The sequence below is a fragment of the Geotrypetes seraphini genome, chromosome 2 (assembly GCF_902459505.1).
Source record: "Geotrypetes seraphini chromosome 2, aGeoSer1.1, whole genome shotgun sequence".
Classification (NCBI taxonomy): Eukaryota; Metazoa; Chordata; class Amphibia; order Gymnophiona; family Dermophiidae; genus Geotrypetes; species Geotrypetes seraphini.
In genome coordinates, this window is record NC_047085.1 from 381,883,209 (window position 1) to 381,907,473 (window position 24,265).

Here is a 24,265-nt window from a genome sequence, read left to right on the forward strand (position 1 = left end):
CTCTCTGAATCTTGTCCACATGTGATTCATATGTTGCTTTTTATGACTTTATATGAATGAAAAGTTGAAAATTTGGCATTTTCACATTTTAAATAGGTAAATTGCAAAATTTGACTATCCTGGTCACAAAAGCAAAGTTTTATGGAAATAACAGTCATTTTCTATACTTTTAAGGTATGAGCAATTAGGAAATTGCACTTACTATCCAGGAACAAATATCATATTATGTGGGAGGGGGAGGGGGCGGGTAAGAGGATAAGTCATATCAAAATGGACATTGAAGTTACCTAGGATCATAGGACTATCAGCAGAAATGTAATGATCAGTAATAGTGAATTGCCGTAAAAGTAATGAAGAGGCAATGTAAAGAGGGGATGGTAAAGAAGGAGGAAATTTAACGGTGTGGGGTCAGCATGAACATAAGAATTTGCCTCCACTGGGTCAGACCAGTGGTCCATCCCGCCCAGCAGTCCGCTCCCGTGGCGGCCCCTCAGGCCTATCACCTGTGCAGTGGTCCCTCACTATTCCTATAACCTAGCTCAACTTCTATCTGTACCCCTCAATCCCCTTATCCTCTAGGAACCTATCCAAACCTTCCAAAAAATTACAAAACCCTCACTAATGAAAAAAGAAAAAACTTCTACTCCCTCAAAATCGGAAACATAAAAACCAACAGCAGTAATCTCTTCAAACTGGTCAATGACCTATATAACTTAGAGACCTTCACAAACATACACGAAGATTCCACCTTAACTGCCAACTCCCTTGCTGACTTCTTCAACACCAAGATTCAAAAATTAAGATTAACACTATCCTCCAGGCCCAATCCCCTCGAGCTGTTCCCCATTTTCCCAGATATCTACTTATCAAACCCAGACCTAGGAGCCAGAGTTGACCTTTGTTGGAAACAATTCGCAGTAATCGGCTGGCAAACCTTCAATTCATACTACAACAAATATACACATTCCCATTGCAAATTGGACACATGCCCACCAAATATCATGAAAACTGCACCCCCCCCCCCCACTTCAAAGCAAAAATGATGACATGGGTTAATTTCCTATTATCCTCAGGAAACTTCCCGTCTGAGCAAGGCCATATTATGATCACCCCTATTATAAAAAATGCGAAAGAACCACCCAATTCCCCATCTAATTATAGACCGATCGCCAGTATCCCCTTATTCACCAAAATAGCAGAGGGGCTGGTAAAGGCGGAACTCTCTGCATACCTAGATAAATTTAACATACTAAGCGACTATCAATCAGGCTTTCGCACGGACCACAGCATGGAAACCATCTTAGCCTCCCTTCTCGACCACCTCCACAAGCTCTTTAGTCAGGGCTCAAGTGCCTTAATCATACAACTTGACCTGAGCAGCGCTTTTGACCTGGTAGACCACACCATTCTCTTTGAATGCCTGGCTCACATTGGCATCTCAGACCAGGTCCTTAACTGGTTTCAGGGGTTCCTAAGAAATAGATCCTACAAAGTATGCAAGAACAACTCTTTCTCTTATAGCTGGGACAACACCTGTGGGGTCCCGCAAGGCTCCCCCCTATCCCCCACCCTGTTCAATATCTACCTGGCCTCCCTAGGCAACCTTCTTCATAACCTCAAGCTCAAATTCTTCATTTATGCAGATGACATCACAATATCCATCCCACTAACCAATTTCTCACAAGAAATACTCGACCACATTATAAACATTCTCAACCAGATTGAACTCTGGATGCTATCATTCAGACTGAAACTAAACCCCGACAAATCTAAATTCTTCCTAGCCACCCCCAATGACAAAATCAAAGAAGCTACAATTCAACTGAAAGGAATGACCTTCCCCCTCGAACCAACCTTAAAAATCCTGGGAGTCACGCTGGACAAAAATCTTTCCTTAGAAAATCACACCGACCTCATCGTCAGGAAAAGCTTCTCTGCACTTTGGAAACTTCGCACTATAAAAAAATACTTCAATGACACTTCCTTCTGCCTTCTTGTACAATCCTCCATCCTCAGCATTCTAGATTATTGCAACATCATATACCTTAACGCCATGAAGAAAACAACCAGGAGATTTAAAATAATCCAAAATACCGCCGTGCACCTCATCTTTGGCCTAAAGAAATGGGAACACGTCACCCCATTCTACCACCAACTTCACTGGCTGCCTTTCGAGTCTAGAGTCCTTTTCAAATTCGCATGCTTTTGCTACAAGGCTGTAAATGGTTCCTCACCAAGTTACATCAACCCCCACTTCAACCTCTATCGCACCAACAAGAAATCCCGTCGTATTCAGTTGTTCGCCTTCCCTTCGCTCAAACTTTGTCACTTCAAAAGATTCCTGGACAAAACTTTCACCTTCCAAGCAGCTAAGCTGAACCCATGGCTAGCACAAATGATACTAGAGGCCCCCACTTACCTCGGCTTTAGAAAATTACTTAAAACCTACCTATTCAGCAAACAAGACCCGAATTGTCCCCCCCTGACAATAACTCCCTCCCTCCCCACTCCGCCTCCCTCATGAGGCCTTCCCCTTTTCCCCTACTTTCCTCTTCCTCTGTCTAGTTCGATTAAAGCTGTAATTCTGATAAATAATTGTAATTCTGTAATTCTGTAACTCTGATAAATAATTCTGTAATTCTGAAATTCTGATAAATAATTGTAAATCTGCCGTTCTATGCAGACCCTAATCTAATTCGATGTAAACTGCCTTGAACTCGCTGGATATGGCGGTATATAAGAATAAACTATTATTATTATTATTATTCTTTGAAGCCCTGCAATGTGGTCTGGCCTATCACGGCCTCCGGAAGCGCGTTCCATGTGTCCACCACCCTCTGGGTAAAAAAGAACTTCCTAGTGTTTGTTCTAAAACTGCCCCCTTTTAATTTCTCCGAGTGCCCTCTTGTACTTGTGTTTCCCACATTGTGAAGAATCTGTCCCTGTCTACCTTTTCTATGCCCTTCAGGATTTTGAAGGTTTCTATTATGTCTCCTCTAAGTCTCCGCTTTTCCAGGAAGAATAGCCCCAGCTTTTTCAATCTATCAGCATATGAGAAGTTTTCCATACCCTTTATCAGTTTAGTCGCCCTTCTCTGGACTCCCTCAAGTACTGCCATATCCTTCTTGAGGTACTGGACCAGTACTGGACACAGTACTCCAAGTGCGGGCGCACCATTGCACGATGCAGTGGCATGATGACTTCCTTCGTCCTGGCAGTGATACCCTTCTTAATGATACCCAACATTTGGTTTGCTTTCCTTGAGGCCGTCACGCATTGTGCTGACACCTTCAGTGTTGTGTCTACCATCACCCCCAGGTCTCTTTCAAGGTTACTTACCCTAGCAGCGATTCCCCCATTTTGTAGCTGAACATGGGGTTCTTTTTCCCTACATGCATGACCTTTCATTTCTCTATGTTAAAGCTCATTTGCCACTTTTTTGCTTACTCTTCCAGTATCGTTAGGTCCCTTTGCAGGTCCTCGCAGTCTTCCGCGGTTCTAACCTTGCTGCAGAGTTTGGTGTCATCCGCAGATTTTATAACCTCACATTTTGTTCCCGTCTCCAGTTCGTTAATAAATATATTGAACAGGAGCAGTCCCAGCACCGTCCCCTGCGGAACTCCGCTCGTCACTCATAGCCAGTCTGAATAGTGGCCCTTTACTCCAACCCTCTGTTTCCTGCTTGCCAGCCAGTTTTTGATCCATCGGTGGACATCCCCCTGCACCCCGTGGTTCCACAGCTTCTTAAGCAGCCTTTCGTGGGGTACCTTGTCGAAGGCTTTTTGGAAGTCAAGGTAAATGATGTCCATGGATTCCCCTTTATCCATCTGGCTGTTTATTTCCTCAAAGAAGTATAGTAAGTTTGTGAGGTACGACCTTCCCTTGCAGAAGCCGTGCTGGCTCGCCTTCAGCTGTCCATTGTTTTCTATGTGTTCACAGATGCTGTCCTTTACCAGTGCTTCCATCATCTTTCACGGAACCGAGGTCAAGCTCACTGGCCTGTAGTTTCCCGTGTCACCTCTTGAACCCTTTTTAAAGATGGGCGTGACATTTGCTATTTTCCAGTCCTCCGGTATCTCCCCAGTATTTAAGGATAGGTTGCATATTTGGCGAAGTGGTTCCGCTATTTCGTTCCTTAGCTCTTTGATTACCCTTGGGTGGATGCCGTCCGGACCCGGTGATTTGTCGCTCTTTAGTCTGTTTATCTGTCGGAGGACATCCTCTTCTCTTATCTCTAGTTTGACCAGCTTTTCATCCTGGTCCCCATTTATGAACTCCTCGGGTTCTGGGATATTGGATGTGTCCTCTCTCGTGAAGACCGATGAGAAGAACTTATTTAACCTGTCTGCTATCTCTTTTTCCTCCTTTACCACCCCCTTCCTGTCTCTATCATCCAATGGTCCCACTTCTTCCCTGGCCGGTTGCTTCCCCTTTACGTACCTGAAGAATGATTTGAAGTTTGTTGCATCCGCCGCCAGTCTCTCCTCATATTCTCTTTTTGCTTTCCTAACCACTCGGTGACATTCTCTCTGGTGTCTTTTGTGTTCCTTCTGGTTGTCCTTTGTTTGGTCCTTTTTCCATTTTCTGAAAGATGCTTTCTTGTCATTAATTGCCTTTTTCACCGCAGTTGTTATCCACACTGGGTTTTTTGTTCGATTCTTTTTGCACCCTTTCCTGAACCTGGGGACGTACAGGTTCTGTGCCTCGTACACCATGTCTTTGAGTAGGGACCAGGCTTTTTCTACGGTCTCCATCTTCCCTGAGTTGCCGCTGAGTTTCTTTCCCACCATTTTCCTCATGGCATCGTAATTTCCTTTTCTGAAATTGAGTGCTGTCGTTGTGGCTCTTATCACCTTTGTTGACCCACTTTCTAGCTTGAATTGGATCATGTTTTGATCGCTGTTTCCTATTGGCGCTAGTACCACTACCTCCTTTGCGGGTCCCCCTAGCCCGTTGAGGATTATGTCAAGAGTGGCATCTCCCCGTGTTGGTTCCGTGACCAGCTGTTCCATGAAACAGTCCCTCATAGCCTCCAGGAATTTGGTCTCCCTCATGCAGTTTGAGTGTCCAATACTCCAGTCTATCCCAGGGTAGTTGAAGTCCCCCATCACCACCACACTTCCGCTTTTGCATACCTGCCTCAATTCAGCTTCCAGGTCCTGGTCGATTTTTTACGGTTGTCCAGGTGGGCGATAGTACAGTCCCAATTTGATGTCTGCTCCAGTTCCCCCTTCTAGCTTAACCCATGGCGAAAAGAAGGGGCCTCTAGAGTTTGATTTCAGGAAATTAATGGAGAATTTCAGGTTACTGTGAAAAGCTCTAGCTTGGTACAATAGAAATTGGTTTTGTGATTGGTAATCAGAAATGAAAGAAGAGGTGCAGAGGGGAACAGTGACAAGAGCAAGTTGGAGAGCTGATGAGGAGCTCAGGACTCATGGGTTGAAATTGGATGATTGGATATGGGAAACTGGGAAAAGAACTGAAGAGAAGTTGGAACAAATTGGCCTTGAATTATTTGGGTTAGCCTGCTTGAAGAATTTAAACTGTTACAACTCCTGTTTATGAGACTCCCTCTTCTACTTACAGAAATGTGCATGATAGCTGTCAAGGTTGCTCTGTAACGTTCAATGGGAATGATTTAATACATAAAAATTTGAGAACTGATGTACGTGAAAATGTTTGAAGGAAAATGATAGGATGTGAGCTTGAAGTGTGAAAAAAATACTTTCAAACATCTGTTGGTTTGAGATATTTTAATGTTGCTGACAAGTTATACCTATGTTTTATTAAGATTCTCAAATGACAGGCACCTTATAAAAAAAAAAAAAAATCAAGGAAAACCTCTCCAAAAACTAAGGGCTACTTTTACCAAGCTGCGCTAGCATTTTTAGCACTTGCTACATTGCCCCGTGCGCTAACCCCACGCTACATGCCAAAAACTAACGCCAGCTCAATGGAGGCATTAGCGTCTAACGCGCATGGCATTGCAGCACGCACTAAGCGCGTGCTAAAACCGCTAGAGCAGCTTAGTAAAAGGAGCCCTAAGGGTTGGAGATAGCGGATGATAGTGAATGTGACTGGTTGCTCCAAAGGGAACTGGAACCAAGGGGTGGAATAATTAGAAAAAAGCTAATTATCCATTTCTTGCACTGTATAGCTAGAAACACAGTTAGAAATGTACTGAAGAGACAACAAGTTACACCAGGGAGCCAGGATTACTTTGTTTATGTAAAGCTATATTAGTAGGTATGAAGACATGGGAAAGAAGGCTACTCACCCGGTATTCCTGTTTAATGTCATACAAAAAACTCAGTGGTTCCCATCATTCCAAGAGACTTGTGAAAAGAGATAAATGATTGGAAATTGAAGGTGCATCCTGAGGTTAATTTAAGAAAAAAAGACATAGGGAGAGTCATGGCAGAGTAAGAGGGGGACTCCCTTTAATTTTGAGATGCCCTAGTCCTTTCCAATTCTTCCACAAATCATTAAAAACTTTTTTATTTGCTAAACATTTTGAAAATTAATCTCCTTGAAATTTTAGCATAGCTTTCTTAATTATTGTTAACCGAGTTGAGCTTCCTCTGGTTAATGACCCGGTATATAAAGCTAAGTTTTAGTTTAGTTTAGACAGATATACTACGATAGCTCTTCAGAGTGGTTTATAACATCTCTTTGCCATGCTCAACTCTCTACACCAGCGGTCTCAAACTCACGGCCCCTGGGCTGCATGCGGCCCCCCCAGGTACTATTTAGCGGCCCGCAGTCTGGACACGATGATCGAGTATTTAGTTTCTGTTCGGCTCCCTTGCTGCAGTCATTTTTTCTTCAAAGCTGTGGGCGGCAGCAGCTCCTCGTGCAATCCGCACCTGCATCAGAAGCCTCTCTGACATCACAACATCAGAGAGAAGGCTTCCAACAAGCGTGGATCACATGAGGAGCCGCCGCAGCCTGCGGCTTTGAAAGAAAAACAACTGCAGCAAGAGAGCCAGCCAGAAACTAAAGAGGAAGAAAAATGCTGCTGCTGCTGCTGCTGCTTCTGCTGCTGCTGCTTCTGCTGCTGCTGCTGCTGAACAGGGAAGGGGGAAGAGAAATGCCGTTGCTGCACTCAATTGGGGAGAGAGAGGAAAGGAGGGAGAAGGAAGACAAGGGAGAGGAGAGGAACGAGAGATGCCAAGTCCATGGGATGGAAGGAAAGGAAAGAAGGAGGTGACTAGCGGAGTGCCACAGGGTTCAGTCCTGGGCCCACTCCTCTTCAACATATTCATTGGGGATCTGACTCAAGGGCTTCAAGGCAAGGTAACCTTATTCGCTGATGACGCCAAACTATGCAATATAGTAAACGGCTATAATCTACAGGATGCTATGGAGCAAGACCTGCATACTTTAGAAAGTTGGTCCTTGATCTGGCAGCTGGGCTTCAACGCCAAGAAATGTAAGGTCATGCATCTCGGTATCGGAAATCCTTGCAGAACTTACACCCTGAATGGAGAAACTTTAACCAGGACTACGGCAGAACGAGACTTAGGAGTAATCATCAGTGCTGACATGAAAGCAGCCACTCAAGTGGAGAAGGCTTCATCTAAAGCACGGCATATGATAGGTTGTATCAAGAGAAGCTTCGTCAACAGGAAACCTGAAGTCATGATGCCATTGTACAGAGCCATGGTGAGACCTCATCTGGAATACTGTGTGCAGTTCTGGAGGCCACATTACGGTAAGGATGTGCTCAGAATTGAATTGGTTCAGCGGATGGCCACCAGGATGGTCTCGGGGCTAAAGGGTCTCCCGTACGAAGAAAGACTGAGCAAATTACAGCTCTACACTCTCGAAGAGCGTAGGGAGAGGGGAGACATGATTGAGACATTTAAGTACATCACGGGATGGGTCGAGGTGGAAGATGATATTTTTCTTCTCAAGGGACTCTCGACCACAAGAGGACATCCGCTCAAACTCAGGGGAGGGAAGTTTCGTGGAGACACCAGGAAGTACTTCTTCACGGAGAGAGTGATTGAGCATTGGAACAAGCTTCCAGTGCAGGTGGTCGAGGCACGCAGCATCCCAGACTTCAAGAACAAATGGCATACCTAGTGGGATCCCTACGAGGGTCATGCCAAGGGATAGGGTCACTAGGGTATGGACTTGAATGAGCGGGTCAGTAGAGTGACAGTATAATTACAATTATACTTTATGGGGTCAGTAGACTTAAGAGGGTGGGTAAATAGTGTGGGCAGACTTGATGGGCTATAGCCCTTATCTGCCGTCATCTTTCTATGTTTCTATGTTTCTATACCAGACCATGGAGAGGGAGGGATAGATGCCAGGGCATGGGGGAGGGAAGGAGACAGATGCCAGACCAGGGAAAAGGAAGGAAGGAAGGAGGGAGAGAAAGGAAGGAGAGAGATGTCAGACCATGGAAATAGGGAGGGAAGGAGAGAGAGATTGGAAGGGAAGACATGGAAAAGTAGATTTTCAGAAGAAAGCAGAAAAATGGAAAAATTGAATGTTAAGTTAATGCAAAAGAAGGATGCAAGGCAGAAAGTGAAGGAGAGTAAAACAGTCAATGGATAAGAAGGCCCTGGAAACATAGTTAAAAGCACAGAAAAATAAAGTCACCAGACAACAAAGGTAGGGAAAATTATTTTATTTTGAATATAGTGATTGAAATGTGTCAGTTTTGAGAAAGGAAAGATGTTAAACTATGTGAGGGCTGCAGAAAAAATAGTTAATGTCTTGTTTAAAAAATGACAATTTTGCATGAGGTAAAACTTTTTATAAAGGAAAGATTTATAAACTATAAAGAGTTTTACCTCATGCAAAATTATCATTTCTTTAATAAGACATTAACTATTTTTTCTGTGGCCTTCCAAAGGGTTTGAGTTTGAGACCACTGCTCTACACAAAGTACCCTCACCTCTGATTCCTTCACTTTCTCCCAACTATGGCTGCGAACTTCCATAACAATGTTCACAAGATTAACCTTGAGTTCTTGACTGAATCGCCTCCACCAGTCCACCAGTCCAGTCTGCTGACCCTACATTGACCTTTGCAGCCTTTCCTTCCTTCTTTCTCTGCACATTTTATTTCCTCCTCCAAACTTACTACCTGTTCTTCTGATCCCATCTCCACCAATCTACTGATCACCATTTCTCCTACTGTCACTCCAGTAAACTATATATTATGTTGAATCTACATTACTCAGACTATAAAAATTAATCTCAGTACACTAAACTACACCTCACATATTCTGCTTTGTTTTATTATAGAACTAAAAAAATACAATTAAACAATGCTCACTTGTGTGTGGTTACAATGTTGTCTGCTCTTGCAACTACAAACCCGACCAGTGCTGGCTCTATGGCACTAATAAAGATTCTCAAAGATGATGTTACTAGCATGCCAATGTCAAAATGACGTACCCAATTGATGGAAATCCCAAGTGTGCGCGTCTAACACTGCTGTCTAGATTAAAAAATAAAATTGTTCATAAAAAAGCTGCCAGTTCCATGTGGCAATTTAACACTCTGGGTTCTAAAGTACCCAACTTCTCAATCCAGTATTGTTCTCTCTGCCAAAGAATTCAGCCTCACTCTCTACCCCTAATATGGCTATAAACTTGTTCAAGGGCAAAAACTCGTAAATCATCAAATATGTGGTGAATTGTAAATGGTGCGTCACAAGTGGTGCCTCATTTCTCTTCCTTTTCAACTTTGATTTATGTTTTCCCATTCTTACTCCTAATGTCCTGATCATTTTTCCTATGTACAATTAATTGCAATTACATTTAACAACATACATACAAGTAGATTTTCAATTGGTAAAATATCTCAGTTTGTATAGGGCAAAGAATCCCTTAAAAATTTTTAAAACGTGAAAAATCTTTTATGGGTATTTTTTTTTTTATAATAATGGATGTGTACCAATGATGATGTTACAACTGTCTTATTTTGGTTACACCATCAGAAGAAAGAGATCACTGGAGAAGGACATCATGTTTGGGATGATTGAAAAAACCAGGCAAAGAGAGCAATATGCAATCAGATGGAGAGGTAGATCTGAGAGTCAAAATCAAGAAGAAAAAAGATTGAGTAGAAACTCTTGAACCTGATATTCTTTTCTTGGTACTTCTTGTGATCTTCTGTATTTTGCGAATGCTACCTCTTTTGCCTTTGTATTTCAGCCACTTTGGAGAACCATATTGATTCTCTTTTCCTTTTTGCTTTTATTGCCTTACATGAAGATCCATTTCTCTCTTCAAAGTTCCTTTCAGTTTAGCCCACAGTGTTTCCACTTTCCCTTAGTCCATCCATCCTGCAAGTTCTTTCTTGAAGCACTTCCCCATTTTACTGAATCAACATGTTTAAAATCCAAGACTTTGAGTTTGATGTGACTCCACTTTAACTTGTACATATCAAACCACTCTATGAGTGATCACTACTGCCCACTGAGCAAACACCTGGACATTAGGAACGCTGGCCTAGTGCCTAGCCCTCAGTAAGCCTGGTTCTAAGAGAGAGGTTGTAGAGGCTCAGCATTAAAGGTAGTTTTCACAACAACCTGTGAACTGCATATACTGCATATACGACTCGTATACAGTCATGTGAAAAAATTAGGACACCTCATGAAATATTCAGTTCTTTCTTAATAAATGTTCACATATCAACGTCAAATCTTTTTTTATTGATCTCTGGAAAAGAAAGTGACAACAAAAACTTTCCTCGATTTACTCATGAAACAAAAGATATCCACAAAAATGTGTGTTTTTAATGTCCCTGAAAACTTACCTTTCCCAGCAAGTATTTACTGTATGAATGGCAAACCGATGGTGGTCCAGGAGCAAATCAATTTTCTGCTCCATACTGATTCTATCTCTTCCTCTCTTTTCTATCAGAAATGGTATTCCTTTTTTTCCCCTGTGTGTGGCGCAGTGGTTAGAGCTACAGCCTCAACTTCTGACCATGGGCAAGTCACTTACAGCCTGTTTTACAAAGCCGCTCTAGCAGCTGCCACGCGGCATCAGCCCCGAAGCCCTTTAAATCTCTATGGACTTCGGGGCCGTTACCGCGCAGCAGCCACTAGCGCGGCTTTGTAAAACAGGCCCTTAATCCCCCATTGCCCCAGGTACATTATTACATAGAGTGTAAGCCCACCAGGATAGATAGGGAAAAATGCTTAGGTACCTGAATGTAAACCATTTAGGCTATAAGTGATATATAAATACTAAAAATAATAAATATTATCTTAATTTATATACCTCTCTGTTAAAGCTTTTGGAAAAGTAGTTTATTAAGCCAAACAAAGCATAAACCATATACCATAAATTTAAAATTGGTTTTTGAAACATTTATTTTTAGAGATGATTTCCCTAACTAGACCCCTCACAATCATTTTTCTCAATGGAGGAGAGTAAACAGTGGAGTGCTTCAGGGTTCTATACTGGGACCAGTGCTATTTAACTTATTTATAAATGATCTGGAAATTGGAATGATGAGTGAGGTGATTAAATTTGCAGATGGCCTTAAACTGTTAAAGCACATACAGATTGTGAAAAATTGCAGGCAGACCTTAGAAGACTGAGCATCTAAGTGGAAGATGAAATTTAATGTGGACAAATGCAAAGTGATGCACATTGGGAAGAATAACCAAAATCACAGTTACCGGATGCTGGAGTTCACCTATGGGAGTTAGCACACAAGAAAAGGACCTGGGTATCATTGTAGACAATATGATGAAACTTTCTGTTCAATGAGTGGCGGCAGCCAAAAAAGCAAACAGGATGTTAGGAATGATTAAAAAAGGGATGGTTAACAAGACTAAGAATGTTATAATGCCACTATATCGCTCCATGGTGTGACCTCATCTGGAGTATTGTGTTCAATTCTGGTCTACTTATCTCAAAAAAGATATAGCAGCTCTAGAAAAGGTTAGGGCTCTTCATCTTGGAAAGAGATGGCTGAGGGGAGATATGATTGAAGTCTACAAAATCCTGAGTGGAGTAGAATGGATAGATTTTTCACTCTGTCAAAAATTACAAAGACTAGGGAACACCCGATGAAGTTACAGGGAAATACTTTTAAAACTAATAGGAGGACATTTTTTTTTTTCACTCAGAGAATAGTTAAGCTCTAGAACGCATTGCCAGAGATTGTGGTAAGAGAGGATAGCATAGCTGTTTTTAAGAAAGGTTTGGACAATTTCCTGGAGGAAAAGTCCATAGTCTGTTATTGAGAAATACATGGGGGAAGCCACTGCTTGCCCTGGATCAGTAGCATTGAATGTTGCAACTCCTTGGGTTTTGGCCAGGTAATAGTGACCTAGATTGGCCACCGTGAGAATGGGCTACTGGGCTTGATGGACCATTGGTCAGATCCAGTAAGGCTATTCTTATGTTCTTAACATAGCCAGTTAGTGCTAATATTTGGCAGCACTGCCCTGTTGCTGAACATTGGTGGCAGGTCGGCTGAACAGCACCAGGAGCAAAGAAGGCATGCTATATCTACTGAGAAAAGTTAAAGCCAAAAGTAATAACATGGCATTAGAACTGACCATAACAAGATGAGAATCATGAACATGGAAAATGATGAAAATTTTGAGCTTGAAGGCGATTGAAATCCTTTACAAATTCTATTCTATTTCCTGGGCTCTTTTGTAAAAAAAGAAGCAACTAGCAAGGAGGAAATACTATGCAGAATAGCACTTGGTCACTCTTCAATGAATCATCTTGACAAAGTAATAAGAACATAAGAACATAAGCATTGCCTCTCCTGGGTCAGACCAGGGGTCCATCATGCCCAGCAGTCCGCTCCCACGGCGGCCCCCCAGGTCCATAACCTGTAGGTGATCCTTTACCTAAACCTTTTATTCCCTAATCATTTAATATCCTGTTTAGTAACCCTCTATCTATACCCTTCAATCCCCTTCTCCTTCAGGAAATCATCCAATCCCTTTTTGAAACCCAATATCATACTCTGTCCTATCACTTCTTCTGGAAGCGCATTCCATAAACTCTATGAAGGGAGCAAGACTCAGGCAACTGGTGTTGGAACCAACAAGGGATCAGGCAATACTGGACCTGATACTTACCAATGGAGAAAGTGTCACAGAGGTCTCGGTGGGCGACACATTGGCCTCCAGTGACCACAACATGGTATGGTTCAATCTCAGGAAAGGTTTCACTAAATCTACCACACTGACCAAGGTCCTCAAATTCAAGGACACAAACTTCAAAGAAATGGGAGACTTCGTTCACCAGGCGCTACAAAGCCAAGCAGAAACCGATAACATGGAAGAAATGTGGTTGACTTTGAAAGCCACGATACAAGAAGCAACAAACCGCTATGTTAAATCAGTAAGTAAACAGCGAAGGAACAATAAGCCACAGTGGTTTACTGCGGAGATCTCAGACCTCATCAAGGAGAAGAAAAAAGCATTCATCTCTTACAAACAATCGGGGAAGCAGGACTCTAGAGCAGACTACCTGACCAAATCAAAAGCCGTCAAAACAGCAGTCAGGGAGGCTAAATTCCACATGGAGGAGTCTCTGGCAAAGAACATCCAGAAGGGAGATAAATCCTTCTTCAGGTATATCAGTGACAGAAGAAAAAACTCAGGCGGGATTGTACGTCTTAGGAATCCAGACGGAGACTATGTGGAAAAAGATTCGGAAAAAGCCCAACTATTAAATGAATACTTCTGCTCAGTCTTCACCCGAGAAGCGCCGGGGCTTGGCCCTCAGCTACAGACAAGGGTTGGCTCAGTTGACCCGTTTAGTAACTTTGAGTTTACGCCCAGCAGTGTCTACGGTGAGCTGTCAAAGCTCAAGGTTAACAAAGCAATGGGGCCGGACAACCTGCACCCCAGGGTGCTTAGGGAGCTGAGTGATGTCTTGGCGGAGCCACTGTCCGCGCTCTTCAACCTCTTCCTTATTACAGGCAGTGTCCTGTTGGACTGGAGGACGGCTAGCGTCATTTCACTCCACAAGAAAGGCTCAAAGATGGAGACAGCAAACTACAGACCAGTGAGTCTAACATCGATAGTGAGCAAACTAATGGAAACTCTAATCAAACACCAATTGGATAAGATCCTGGATGAGGAGAATCTATGGGATCCCCGACAACATGGATTTACTAAGGGGAGATCATGCCAATCCAACCTGATCAGCTTCTTTGATTGGGTGACGGGGAAGCTGGATATTAGGGAGTCCCTGGACATTGTGTACCTGGACTTTAGCAAAGCATTCGATAGCGTACCACACCGCAGGTTGCTGAGCAAGATGAGTTCTATAGGATTAGGTGACACATTGACGAAATGGGTTGGGAACTGACTTGGAGGTAGGCTTCAAAGGGTGGTGATGAACGGCACCCCCTCCGAAATGACGGAGGTGATCAGTGGAGTGCCACAGGGCTCAGTCTTGGGCCCAATCCTATTCAACATCTTTATAAGGGACTTGGCAGAAGGGCTTCGAGGTAAAATAACATTATTCGCCGATGACGCCAAACTAAGTAATGTAGTGGGCAAATGCACAACAGACGAAGATTCAATGCCTGAAAACATGATGCACAACCTACTCCTACTGGAGCATTGGTCTCGGACATGGCAACTCAACTTCAATGCCAAAAAATGCAAAGTTATGCACCTGGGCAGCCAAAATCCATGCAAGTCTTATACCCTTAATGGTGAGATCCTAGCAAAAACGGTAGCAGAACGAGACTTGGGGGTAATCGTCAGTGAGGACATGAAGTCTGCCAATCAAGTGGAACAGGCTTCGTCCAAGGCAAGACAAATCATGGGTTGCATACGAAGGGGTTTCGTCAGCCGTAAGGCGGAAGTCATTATGCCATTGTATAGATCCATGGTGAGGCCCCACCTGGAATACTGTGTGCAATTCTGGAGGCCGCATTATCGCAAGGATGTGCTGAGACTGGAGTCGGTGCAGAGAATGGCCACCCGGATGGTCTCAGGACTCAAGGATCTTCCATACGAAGAATGGCTTGACAAATTACAGCTATTCTCGCTCGAGGAACGCAGAGAGAGGGGGGACATGATCGAGACGTTCAAGTATCTTACGGGCCGCATCGAGGTGGAGAAAGATATCTTCTTTTTCAAGGACCCCATGACAACAAGAGGGCATCCGTGGAAAATCAGGAGCGGGAAACTACGAGATGACACCAGGAAATTATTTTTCACTGAAAGGGTGGTTGCTCGCTGGATTAGTCTTCCACTACAGGTGATTGAGGTCAGCAGCGTGCCTGATTTTAAGGCCAAATGGGATCAGCACATGGGATCTATTCACAGGGCAAAGGTAGGGGAGGGACATTAGGGTGGGCAGACTAGATGGGCCGTGGCCCTTTTCTGCCATCTATTTCTATGTTTCTATGTTACCACCCTCTGAGTGAAGAAGAACTTCCTAGCATTTGTTCTGAATCTGTCTCCTTTCAATTTTTCTGGATGCCCTCTTGTTTTTGTTGTCCCCGTTAGTCTAAAGAGTCTGTCCCTCTCCACCTTCTCTATGTCTTTCATGATCTTATAAGTCTCTATCATGTCCCCTCTAAGTCTCCGCTTTTCCAGGAAAAAGAGCCCCAGCTTCTCCAGCCTTTCAGCATATGAAAGGTTTTCCATGCCCTTTATCATCCTTGTTGCTCTTCTCTGGACCCTCTCGAGTATCACCATATCCTTCTTAAGGTATGGCGACCAGTATTGGATGCAGTACTCCAGATGCGGGTGCGCCATCATCCAATACAGTAGCAGGATAACTTCCTTCGTTCTGGTCGAGATACCTTTTTTGATAATGTGCAAGACTTTACATTTCTCTACATTGAAGCTCATTGCCATTTTTTTGCCCACTCACTCAGTTTATTCAGGTCTCTTTGTAGTTCTTTACATTCCTCAACAGTTCTAACCCTACTGGAGAGTTTTGTGTCATCCGCAAATTTTATAACTTCGCACTTCGTCCCTGTTTCCAGGTCATTAATGAATATGTTGAACAGCAGCGGTCCCAGTACTGACCCCTGTGGGACACCACTTGTGACCCCTTTCTAGTCAGAGTGGTATTCCTTTACCCCTACTCTCTGTTTCCTGTCCGCCAGCCAATTTTTGATCCATCTGTGCACGTCCCCTTCCACCCCATGGCTCCACAGTTTCTTCAGTAGGTGCTCATGGGGTACCTTGTTGAAGGCTTTTTGGAAATCGAGATATACGATGTCTATGTGGTCACTTTTGTCCAATTGTTCGCTTATCCCCTCAAAGAAGTGCAGTAGATTCGTTTGGCATGATCTTCCTGTACAAAAACCATGCTGGCTTGTTCTCATCAGTTTATTTTTTTCTATATGCTCATTGATACTGTCCTTGATCAATGATTCGGCCATCTTCCCCGGAACTGAGGTCAAGCTGTAGTTCCCCGGGTCACCTCTCGATCCTTTTTTGAAGATAGGTGTAACATTCACTATCCTCCAGTCCTCCAGGATAGGTTACAAATCTGCTGCAATAACTCCACTGTTTCGTCTCTGAGCTCTCATTATTCTTGGGTGGATTCCGTCTGGGCCCGGAGATTTGTCAGTTTTTAATCTATCTATCTGTTTGAATACGTCTTCGAGGCTTACCTCCATGCATGATAATTTTTCCTCTTGATTTCCCTTGAAGATTTTTTCCGGTTCTGGTACATTGGATGTGTCCTCTCTTGTAAAGACCGCAGAGAAGAACGTGTTTAGTCTGTCTGCCACCTCTTTTTCCTCCTTCACCACTCCCTTCCTGTCTCCCTCATCCAGAGGTCCCACCTCATCCCTCGCCGGCTGCTTTCCTTTCACATATCGGAAGAACAGTTTAAAATTTTGTGCTTCCCTGGCTAGTCTCTCTTCGTATTCTTTTTTTGCTTTTCTGACCACGCGGTGACATTCTTTTTGATGCTTCCTGTGCTCTTTCCAATTTTCCTCAGTTTTATCCTTTTTCCACTTCCGGAATTATTTTTTTCGTGTCTCCTATCGCTTTCTTTACTTCATTGGTTATCCACGCCGGGTCTTTTGTTTGATTCTTTTTGCACCCTTTTCTACATCTGGGTATAAACGGGTTTTGCGCCTCATTTACTGTGTCCTTGAATAAGGACCAGGCTTGCAGCTGTTTCTGAGTTTCTTTCTCATCATTAGTCTCATGGCATCATAGTTTCCTTTCTTGAAGTTAAACGTTGTTGCAATGGTTCTCTTTCCCTTTGGCATTCTTACTTTTACTTTGAACTGGATCATGTTGTGGTCACTGTTTCCTAATGGTCCTAATACTTTCACTTCCTTTGCAGGTCCTTTCAGCCCGTATTCAAAGGCAAGTAGGTAAATGAAGGCAAATGAAGATCAGACATCCATGCACTTATTTTCTCAATGGTCAGTTACAGATGTGAAAGCTGGACACTACGAAAACAAGACAGAAAGAAGATTGACTCATTTGAGCTTTGGATAGAACCTTAGCATTCCAAGCAGGATTAACAAATTCATGTTTGAATCTTCTTGTTTCTCCATTTCTTACTTACTATCAATTTTGAAAAGATTTTAAAACCCACTTATTTAAAAAATATAATATACATTATTAATTTTCATATTATCATGTAGTTATAATGTACTTTTTATCTTTTTATCCTTACTTATTTTAGTTTATATTGTGTTTTCCTTATTCATTAGTTTTAATGCTTGTATTAGTTACTTAGAATTTTATTATGTATGATGTTATTATTATATTGTATGCTGAGTACCTATTGTGTAAACCGCTATGAACTGCTGGTTAGGCGGTATATAAAAATAAATTATTATTATTATTATTGGTGCTGGAGAAAGATTGTAGGCATGCCGTGGACCGCCAGAAGAACTAACAAATCGATTCTGGAAGAGATCAGATCAGGTATGTCACTCAAAGCCTAAATTATGAAGTTAGCACTGTCTTATTTTGGTCACACCTTCAGATGAGAGAGATCACTGGAGAATTGCATCATGTTTGGGAAGATTGAGCCAGACAAGGAGAGTGACCTGCAATCAGATGGCAGGACACGTTGTAAACAACCATGGGGATGACGCTGGAGGACTTTTCCACACTAGAACAAAACCAATTTCTTTTTAGATCTGCAATTCATCAAGTCACTAGGACTCAAATACGAGTTGAGCATTTCACACATTGCTGTGATTTCAAAATTGCAGAGATGTGGATCTCAAGGAGTAAACACAGTGCGGAGTGCTAGCCACCTTGTCACAAGCTTCCACCTCATTTCAAAATCACCGCTGGAAAAGTGAAACGTTGACATGAGCACAGCTTAGGCATCTGTCCTAAAAATGCAAAATATCCAATGGTATCTCTTGGGCTAAAACAGAATGTGGGTAAAATTATAGAAAGAAGTAAATCTTTGAGAGACACAACTAAGTATCACCCGAGACAGCTTAAAACAATCATTTTGCAGCATGTGGGGAAAAAAATTGTCAGAATGCTGCTTTGATATTGGCCATTTGCACAGCTCAGGTATTTGATAAAAGGAGGTTCCTAAGATTATAAACGGTAAGAGTGGCTTAGAAATCAATACCCTGCAATTTATTGTGCCATTACACAGATCCCTCTTTCCCATGTAGTCAGAATTGTCATGTTCATTTTCTGTACACATCATGTAAGATTCTAATCTTCTCCACAATTTGTTCCTGTTTTTTTGTGACTGTAATAAAGCTAGTGAAATAGTGGTAGGGGGCTCTCAAGAGCTCTCAGGTGCCGCTGATAAATTATTTCATGAAAACAAAGACATCTACCCAAGTAGAAAGCAGCAGGTAAAATTCCCCATGTGAAACAGTGGCACGCCACTGAACTAAACGTCTCAAGTATCTGTGTATTTCACCTGTGTAATAAATACATGTTTTGCAAATTTGATCTATTGGTTCTTACCTTCCAAGACAATAGAAAGATTGGTTGCTAAAACTGAATGATGGATACTTAATCACTAGTGGCATTAGTTAAATAAGCACTAGAGGAAATAAATCTTGCATGGATAGGATTTTCAAGTTTCTACTTTATTTGGCAATTTTACTTGGTTCTTGCTATCCGTTTTCTATTTTTCTCATTATTTTGCAGTATAGGGGAAAAAAATAAAAATAAAAACAACAAGAGTACAAATGAAATGTATCCATTTGCAAAACACTGCAAGTTAAATAATATTGTCTTTCTGAAAGTTTCATCATAATCTAAACCCTCAAATTTAAAGGACTGTAATTGAACACTGTATTTTTCATTAAGAAAAGGCACGCTTCTGCCTAGGCTGCAAGACTGACATATTGTGCAATAAACAGCAATCAGCCTAAAGACACTATGTTAAACAAACGAAGTTTTGTTTTGCTAAACTAAGCAAAATTAGTTGAATGCCCTAAGTAATAGTTGCTGCTGGGGTTTTTTTTTCTAAATTATTTCTCTACTTGTTTTTGTGTCTGTGCATAAATTAAAAATCTGCTGAAATTTATTATTCAACTGAGATGTAATTAATATGCAAAATTATGCAAATTAAGATGCAATTAGGCTTCAATTCTCTTGTGGAATTTTCCATTATAATTTAATACAAAGTAATAGAGTAATTGGTGTCACGTGTAATTACGGTTACTCAAGTGTACTTGCAGACGTGCAAATGATGTGGTATATGTTAGTTATCCTATGCAAATGCACCATCCTGTCCCCTAACACATGGGGAGAGTGGAACAAAGATGAGTCTAGAAAGAGCAAGCAATGGGGTCCCTGATTTCTTTTCCTATACCATCATGTATATGAATAATTACAACAAATTTTGTCATACTAACATCATGATGTGTAATTAGATTTTAGACAGGACTCTATATTGTGTTTAATTTTTAATGCACAATTGTTTCTACTTTAAAAGCCCTCATAAATGAAAGAATAGTTAGTACTTCTCAACATATATGAAATTAATATCCACGAAGTACTGGGTGCCCGTGATAGTTATGTAGATGGTTTGGGATGTCAAGACCAAGGTCTAAATCTATTGTAGAAATGCACAGGCCAGAAAAATTGATCAGTTCCTTATAAGCACTCAAATTGGGGACACTGCTTCCTGAGCAGTTCAGGATATAGACACATGGCTTCACATGGTGAAATAAGGTCCTTTTTACCTTGCCGTTTTCATTCCTAGGTAAAACAGAAGCCTTATTGCTAGAAGACACAATGAGGTCCTTTTCTAAGCTACAGGAAGCACTAACATGTGCTTACCGTACCTTAAAATGTGGAGAGTGTGGCGCAGTGGTTAAAGCGACAACCTCAGCACCTTGGGGTTGTGGGTTAAAGCCCACATTGCTCCTTGTGACCCTAGGCAAGTCACTTAATCCTCCAATTGCCCCAGGTACATTAAACAGATTGTGAGCCCAGCGGGACAGACAGTACCTGAATAAACTTATGTAAACCGTTCTGAGCTCTCCTGGGAAAATGGTATAGAAAATTTAATAAATAAATTACTCAGGTGTCCCACAGTAACTTTGGCATCGGTGCACATTACCCTCTTGCTAACAAATAGATTCTATTTTTTTTTTTGCTCTGGAGGGGATCTGGGGGCAAAGACTAGGCATATTCTGTGCTAATTGGTTAACACCGCTTTATTGCCGCATGCCATCCAATTAGCATGTGGTTAGCATGTGAGCCCTTAGGGGCTGATTCTATAAACGACACTTAAATCTGCCAGCACCTAAAAAAAGGCACCGGATGTGTATCAATCACACTTAGGTGCCGTTTACAGACTTGTGGCTAAGCAGCGCTTATGTAAAAACTTAGGTGCCTGAAAGGTTTTAAAGGCCTACATTTCAGATGCCTAAGTTTTTGGAGAATCATGCTTAGCAGCGCCTAACTCGCACTCTGCCCAAAGAAACGCCCACCTAAGTGTTAGGTGCTGCTAAGCGCATTGCGATAGGCACCTATCTTTTATAGAATCGAATAGGCACCTATCTCCCAATTAAAATTTTTTAAGCCAATTAATGAGGTTGCTGCCCTGCATTATAGAAAAGCACACAGCCAGAGGCATGTGCAAATCCTAAGCGGTGCTAATGAATGTCAATAATTGGTTGTTATTACCATCCAGGTATTTTTAGTCAACAGATTGTTAGCCAATTACGTCGCATGCATGAGTGTCCAAATTTGGGTGCCCAAATCTGAGAGCCATATATAGAATCTGAGCTTGTCTGTATAACTGAGTTAAGCCAGAAAAATTGCTGACCTAACCATTTATTACAGCAAACCACAGAGGCTTGGTAAATACAGCAGCAGATGAACCATGCATTGCCACTATAAATTGTATACCAATAAAGAATAATTTCAAAGACGTATGGTGCTAATACTTGGTTCATCATCTAACCATTTACTATACATCTGGTTTCATCAGTTGACCCCCGTCTACATATGTTCAGCTCTGCTGCCTATCCAGACAGTAGCACAGAATATTTGTGGCCTATTTAAATGCTTGGTGTTTAAATGCCTGATGTTTAAATATTGACCTGATTATTTTTTAAGTTTATGTCCTTTCTTGCAATTTCTCTGAACTTACGTCTTTTCTAGCTGATTAGTTTAAACCGGGAAAAAGGGGGAGGGGGGAGTTCCTAAATCTTTGAAGTTCAAAACTAGGACCACACAGGACATTTCAAGTCAATGGAAGGACTGTGGCAGACAGGGATTCCCACTGGAGATTACTGAGCATGTAGGTGTGTGTGTGTGTGTGTGTGTGTTGGGGGAGGGGGGGCAATGCTTTTAGAGTTTATCATTTTCAACTGGGGACATTGGCTCACTGGTAGAGCTGCTGTCTCTACACTCAGAGGTTGTGAGATCAAATCCTAGTGCTGCTGCTTGTGACCCTGGCCAAGTCGCTTAATCCTCCACCACTTTGAAATGTCAAAAAGCTACAAAAACACAGAATACAAGTCCCCATTCCCTTTCCCCTTCTAGCCTTGCATGAATCTATAACATCCACATGCATAAATGCTACTGTTCTTTAATCTGAGGGCACAATTGGCATGCACAGTTTGGTGCTCATAAGTAGATGGGGCTAAGTTACAGAATGATCTAAGTTAGGTGGGTTCCTGCTACACTTAGGGGGCTCGCATTTGCACCATCTCTATGGGTGGCAAACATTAGGTACATTAATACCAGGTTACACTAGTATTCTATAAAGGAACGTCGTGCTTCATCTAGGTACCTTATTATAGAATTTCTTCCTAACTACTCTGTGTCAGACCATACCAACTTATAGTTGTACCCTGCGCAATTTGCCCTCTAGTGTCCAAACCCCACCTACCCACTTTGCCACCACTAATATTTGGTATAGTGGTGCTTCTGCTACATTAGCTATTAGCACATAGCTATTCCTGCATTAAAGAACTAACACAGATTAGGCCCTAGAGGTAGGGAAGAAAAGGATGGGAAAGAGGGCATAGGTGAGACCAATAGGGTAAAGCGGGAGAAGGTGGCAAGAGAGAGTGGTGTGGCGTGAAATACTTTTCTTTTGGGTTGCATAGCAACTGCCTGTGCAGCTGATTTTTTTTGTTCTGCTGTAAGGAAGGAAGCTGTAGAGTAGTTGGTGGAAGGAAACCACATCTGCCAATGTCAGAATGATTTCATTAGAGTACAGCTAAAGCATTTCCGTCATTGAACTTTACCACAAAATCAGATGAATATCATTTCATTCAGCCTGAAAGTTTGTTTACTCAACTACTGCTAAACTCCAATGAAATGCTGTTAAGAACAGAATTTCAGCATTAAGTAAACCTTTTTCACCTAATCTGGCGACCACGTTAAGAGGCCAAATTGTGTGTCAGGGATGAGTCATCATAAATCCAGATTTAATGAACATCAGAAGTGCCAATTGAAGCAAAGCTGAACATTTTATATTTGTTCCATTTGTAGAACCATTTTGTGCTGCAAAGCTCTGTTGCAGTTCATGAGGGATGTGGGTGGTCCTATAAACAGAACTGAATTAGCTTAGCTTGGCCTTGATGATAACTTTTTAAATAAAGTTGAACAATTTGAACCTCATGTCCTGTTGTAAACCCTGATTTACAGGAACATTTCCCTTCTAGTGATACAGATTGTGGTTTGCAGCCTGCCCCTCAAGTTAAGTCAAGTGGAGGTCCCTGTATGGCTTAAAAAGGCTGTTATGCAGACAATACAGAAGAAACAAGTTTTGGATTTGATTGAGGCATCAGAATGTAGGATGATTTCTAACTTACTCCTTTTGGAATACCTTGGTAAAAAAGACTCTATAGAACAACTAAGCCTTTTTGTACCCTTACTAATCAGGATTCCAGAAAGGCCATTGATTGCAAACGTTTCTGGTTCAGATGGCAGCAAATAGGAATCAGGATTCTCTTGTGTTCCTGGATCTCCTTGCTGCCGTTAAAACAATTTGCCATAATTTGCCTCTACAATATCTAGAGGTGTTGGATGACCAGGAAGTAGCTTTCAGTTGTCTTAAATCATTCTTAGTGGAGCGATTCTAGATGGTTATTGGCAGGGTGCTTAGTCAGAGCATCCCTTGCCTTTTAATAGGTAGGTCCACTCTTTGTGTATTCTAGCAGTTTGGTGGCCCGAAATACGTTTTTGCAGATGACATGTAATTTTATTGGTTCTGATCAGAAGCTGCATATTGATTGAACAGTTCCTTAGAAGCAATTGTCAGATGGTTGAACTTTAATGATTATTATGGATGGGCAACCAGAAAAATGTTTCCTTTTATGTCATTTCCTGTGTCATTTATAGAAATTTATAGACATTGTTTTTGTTAGGCCATTTTGTCATTTTGTCAATTTCTGGTAATAGTGTGCACACTTTGGAAAGAAGGTACATTATTTCAGAAAGAGGGCATACACTTATCCAAGGTTTTTACATGTGCACAAGTTTGCACATGCACAATGATTTGTGCACTTGTGATGTTTTCACTATTAGAAAAAAAATGTACATTATTTCCATAATAAATGAAAATATAGATATAATAGGCATCTCAGAGACCTGGTGGAAGGAGTACAAACTATATTACAATGATAGATTGCTTCAAACTAGAGGGGACGGAGGGGTTGCAATATAGGGAACTGAGTCAAACAAACTAAACATTCTGCATGAAACAGATAATAGCATAGATCAGTAGCATGGAATGTTAATAGTTTGGGTTTCTGCCAGGTACTTGTGACTTTGGAATGGACCATTGGTCTGACCTAGTATGGCTATTCTTATGTTCACCCAATGTGCATTATTGATCAATGAACACAACTTTCCTTTTCTG